Here is a 5,791-nt window from a genome sequence, read left to right as displayed (position 1 = left end):
AACCGCGGACGGGCTCATTCAGCAGCTGGATCCTGGACTCAAGGAGTCGTTCGGCTCTTTCTTTCCTCACGACACTGGTGAATACCTTCAGTAGTTCTCTCTTGAATTGCTCTCATGTCGTAAGGGACGACTCGTAGTTTTCGTACCACGTGCGTGCGGAGCCATCCAATGAGAAGAACACGTGTCCAAGTTTTGCCGCATCATTCCACTTGTTGAATGACGCCACGCGTTCAAATTGATCCAACCGTACTTCAGGGTCTTCGCCTAGGGATCCATTGAAAGTTGGCCTCACCCACGGCTGCTGCAGTATGATCGGTGTCGACATCTTCGGCGAGGTAGCGGTGCTCGTAGCCGCGTCTTTTCGCTGTCTTGTGCGGTCCGGCAGTTTCCGGAACTCAGGCTCCTCTCCATGGAGACGTCGGCTGGCTCGTCCTCGGGTGCGAAGCGCTCAGGGCTGGCTTCACGACTTGAAGGGGGCGTCCGGAACATGAAAGGCTACCCCGCACCTCCACCAGATGTCACGTAGTGGTGACGGCAGTCGAAGCAGCGATGAAGACGGACGAAAAGGTATTCTAAAAGAACTGTTTATTGGGCTGACTTGCACCCAAAATGGACTGAATCACTCGGCGGCGGCGAAGCGACAAGCGTGCTCGGCGGTCGTCGAACAGAATGCCGGCCGCTGTCGGCCGTGCTCAATTTAAAGCTGATAGCGAACTTTCGAGATAAAGAGCGCAAAGTTATTAGAACATTCCGGAACAACGTATAATCAGCTTTGCCTGGCTGCGATCAATCGAGATAAATCTAGTCGCGTCTTGGGTAGCAAGCAAAGTGATAAAGTGATGTGGCGGCAGATTTGAAGAACGAACACACTGCAAATATTCGCGTCACTATGATGGGAGGCACTCTAGAAAAAAAAACACGTTTCAGAAAAAGAAGTATCAAGATATGTGCATTAGATTATAAACGACGCAGTTAGCCAAGCAATGAAAGCTTGCCGAAGATGCTCACATGTTAGTTCAGCAAATACTTTGCTCCTTAAGCACAAGAGTCATGTTTTCACGAATGCTCATTTCCGGCTTGCAACCAAAACAAATGCTGCACAATGCGAGATCCCTCCTGAACAAGTTGCTTGAGCAGATGAGGACAATTCCGCGAGAAGAGAAACTAAGCAAATTGTTCCTTTCAAGGGACAAAGTTCATTGAAGCATGAAAAATCCGAAGAAACCACATCGCTGGGGATACATAGTCTTTGCTCTGAGTGGGGTGTCTGGTTTCTGCTACGATTTTGAGGTCTTCAGTGGTGCTGCGGAAAACATGCAGCTACAAGGCGAACCTGTCCTATGCGCAAGCAGGAATGTTGTCGTGAGGTTGCCTCACACGATTAACAGGCAAAACAGTCACCATTTGTTTTGTGACAACTGGTTTACTTCTATTCTTCTGCAAGTATTTTTAGAGAACGAAGAGATTCACTGCCTTGGCACTTTGTAGCGAAACCGTCTAAGTGGCTGCGCGCTAACGAAAGAAAGAGAAAAGAAATACACGAACATGTGAAGAAAGGGTGTCGGGGACCAAGCTGGCTGCAGTAGCGTGGAACTACAATAAAACAGTCACACTGATTTCCACGTTCGCCGGTAGTGAACCAGCGGGCGAAGTACAACCTTTGTCCTTAATGTTCCGAGACAGTTCATTAAAAAATGAGTTTAACTTTGAAATCATGTGTGCAGCACCCCTTTGAAAGTCTTCCTTGCAGTCTATACACAGCTTACAAAGCTTTTTGTGGTCTTGGAAGCAGTTGTAAAACGCTCCTGTTCGCAGGGCTGTCAGCTCCTTTGTTGTGGCGTCTTGAATTGCCTCCACGCTTCCTACCCAGCGACCTTTTAGGGCTCTCTTCATATGAGAACACAGAAAAACATCGCATGGGGAGAGGTCAGGCGAGTATGGCAGATGGGGAAGTACAGTAATGCTGTGCTCGGTGAGAAATTTTGTCTCGCTGAGAGCAGTGCGCGGCCTAGCACTATAGTGGAGAAGGCTCCACTGTCCGGATGCTCATAAGTCAGAGCGACGGAGACGCAGTGCATCACGCATGTGTTGAAGCACGCGGATATAAAACTAATGATTCACCGACTGCCGTTGTGGGACGAACTCGTGGTGTACGACACTTCTGGCATCGAAAAAAACTGTCAACACAGTCTTCGTTTTGGCCTTCTGTCTCCGCACCTTTCTCGACGCCGGAGAGCTTGTGGACCTCCATTCGGCGCTCTTCCTCTTTGTTTGAGAATCGTATTGAAAACGCCATGTTTCGGCTTCAGCAATAATGCTGTCGACGAATGCAGCATCCTTCTTTGCCTCGGAGAGTAAATCAGCGCTCACTGATGCCCACGTATCCTTCTGCTCCTGGGTTAGAGAGTGCGGCACAAGTCTGGCCTTCAGCTTCCGTTTCCCCAAGTTGTCACGCAAAATTTGGTGGCATGTCGTCTTGCTAATGTCGATAGCCTTTGAGGGCATGCCGACTGTAACGGTGCGGACTTGCTGTACGATTTTACTGACCCGAGCCCCGTTGATTCATTCCGTGAGATTGAAGGCCGCCGCCCCTGCCTTGTGTCGTCTTCCACCGACGGTCTCCCCGAAACGAACCTCTTGTGCCACATAAAAACTCGCGCCCGCGATAAGGCTTGCTGCCGTTTCACGAAGGAGCTCAAACGTCTGTGTGGCTGTCTTGCTAAGCTTCACGCACAATTTTATGTTTACAACTGTTCGATGTGCACGTCCATCTCTCCACTTCCACTCACAGTAGAATGCGCAGACGACCAGTGACAACGTATTTTTCTACATGTAGTGCCATCTAGCAGCTGCCAAAGCAATTAACATAAATAGCTCAGGTTAGCCCAAAAAATGGCGCTAGACATAAGCAACAACATTTGGTTTGGGGAATCATTTCGATAGAAGAAAATAAATCAGTATAGTAACCTTACGGACAAAGGTTGTAAAACGCTACTTCACAAAAAACAAGCGCACAAAATGGTGCCCCGCCCAAATGTTGCATTGATCCATAACACACATATGGGCGGTGTGGACCTCTTTGACTCAATGCTGAACTATTACTGAATCAAGATTCGATCAAAGAATTGGTATCACCGAATATTTTTTAATCTGATGCATCTCACTGCGGTGGATGCCTAGCTTCTCTGCCGAAGGTAAAAAAGTGCCCAAGACTCCCCTGCTGGAGGTCAAGTCTTCTGTCGCAGAAGGACTCTCCAGGGCAGGGAAGTTACATGAAAGTAAGCGCGCAGCGAGACCGAGTACTAAAATCGAGTCACTCATCCAAGCAAAGAAGAGGACCCCACTGGTGCCACTGCCAACTGCTAATGTTCCCCTCGACAGAAGAGACCACATGCCGAATTGGCTTGACAAGCTAGTGCGTCCCAGGCTGCCCCCTTGCAACCAGCTCACAAATGTATCATGTAAAAAGTGCATGCGGCTCTTTGTTTCAACAGGGAGTGAAATTGCTTCGCATCGTTCCACTAGGAGGGTAAGATGTACTGGTCATGCAAGCGATATCATCATCCTTAAATTGCTTTAGCAATGAAATTTCAGAGAAGCTGCAACACCTTTATGCAATAAACGTTATTTCACAAACTCTCTCTTTGTTTTTCAACCCCGCTTCTTTTTTCTCTTCGTATCCCATGTTTTTCTTCACGTACCAAAAAATTATCCCCAACTTCATGGTGTATCATATGTTATACGCCAAGAAAAAGCTGTAGTAAATCTAAACCGCGCATTCTTTTTAAAAAAATATGTTTAGATTGGGTGTTTTTGTTACAAGTCAAGGCTAAAAAATATTTTCACGCGAAAAAAATTAATTCAGTATATCCTTTTCACCACCGCATCGGTGGCCGAGAAATTGAGCATCCGTCTTGGATGCGGGAGGTACGGGGTTCGATCCCCAGTGCCGCCGGGTACCCACCGGTGATACAATGGGTACAGGCTTTTCCCCTGGTCTGGTTCTTGGCTTATTTTGGGTGAAATGCTTGGGAAGTGGGTCCTGGACCCCACCTTGAAAAGTCGAAAATAGCTTCTGTTATGGCGCTCTTTGGCCATAGATGCCCTTGCGCCATAAAAATCTATAATCATCATCAAATTCTTTTCACCACCACCGCCACCAGCCATGAATGCACAAAACGGGGAGGCAGCACACAAGTAACTAAAGGCACTAATATATACTCTATTCTCTACATGTCAGAACCAGTAGCAGCAGTTTCAACCTAATTTATAAGAACAATCAAGTGTTAGAACAAATGAAGTTTTCGATTTAACTGAAAGTTTGCTAGCCATAATGGTGAGCATGATAAGTATAATTCCTATATTTTATTTTCTTCTATAAACTGCATCTGTATGCAATAAGTACGAAAGATAATATTTATCAAGACGGTGGGACTGAGTTCCTATTTCGACTGCCTGGGGCCTGCAGAAGAAATTTACTTGTAAAGAAAAATTTGATGAGGGCTTGCTGCCAAAGTTTTGTTTTCTTCTAATTAGTGTAATTCAGCACCGTACCAGGTTTATGGAAGTGTGCTGTTTAATCAACTAAACATGGGAGGGGGATCTAGAGAGTGGAGGAAGAGGGGAAGTCGTGTACCATGAAGCTGGGAAAACCTCTTCAATCGCGACACCTGCGGGAAGTGGAATTTTTTGACAGCGTGGCCGAGTTTGCGCGAATCCGCGTTTGCTCTAACCGAGTTGTGTGGCCGCAGTTCATTTTGTCTGAGACGCACTGCTTTTGCCACAATACATATTTTGACGGTAGTACCACCCTCGTTCGTCATAGCTAAGCATTAGTTATAACTATGGTCGCTAGAAGTGGGCTCGACAGTGCTTTTGGCATAAAAGAGCTCAGCCTTTTTCTTGTCAGCTGATCTATTGTGACTCACTTCTACGCTTATTGCGGATGCTTTCAAAATGGTAAAGAGACTGATATTTATGCTAAAAAAAGCAGAAGAGACGAAAGAGGACCCTACCAGGTCATCAGAAAAGGTATGTGTGCTTGTTTGTTTTTCTCCAGTCAAGTGTAGGTCTCGTCACAGTTCCGCAACACAGAAACAATGAAATAGTATAACTGCAACTCCTTAAGGGTCCTGTTTAGTAGAAAAGACAAAACTATAGTGACTATTGGCTTGTCAAGAAAATCAGGATTGTTCAAGCAGGTTGTAGCATCATGAGGCGTGACGTCACAAGTGAAGGTGCAGAAATGGAATAGATTATGATAGTAAATTGCAATTGTAAAGTCAGGTAATCGCTAAATATCACAAGGCTTGCAAGAATGTATAGTAAAATGAACTCGAAACTAAATTGGTGTAGAAAGGAAATTAAACCCACTACCCTTAGAACCTGAGTCAGACAAGCTATCTCGAAACCACAGAGATTCATTGCACTTGGCTTGAAGGAGGGCCTTATGTGTTTTCAGTGCCATGACACCGGCTGTCCCGAGTGATGGATGACCAGCGAAAAGTGCTGAGAAGGTCTCAGATTTTTCTGAAGCTAGCAGTGGCAGCACGTTGTGTTTCCTTAAGTACTCAACCAGCGCTGGTTTGCCCCAGGGGCACAATAACTGCAGTTCCTTTAGTGTACCCGGCTAGATGGGCATTACCTAAAGTTCTGGCTGTGTAGGGAGTGGAAGAGTAGTGTGCCATTTCTGGCAGTGGCCAGTAATAGCTCCAGGTTAAACCAAATTATTAATGTGATGTAGCTGTTGGTGTTCTTTACGGAAGGTAAGCTGATGTGATATGAAACTTCC

The sequence above is a fragment of the Amblyomma americanum genome, chromosome 6 (assembly GCF_052857255.1).
Source record: "Amblyomma americanum isolate KBUSLIRL-KWMA chromosome 6, ASM5285725v1, whole genome shotgun sequence".
NCBI classification, from domain to species: domain Eukaryota; kingdom Metazoa; phylum Arthropoda; class Arachnida; order Ixodida; family Ixodidae; genus Amblyomma; species Amblyomma americanum.
Note: the sequence above shows the minus strand (reverse complement) of the source record.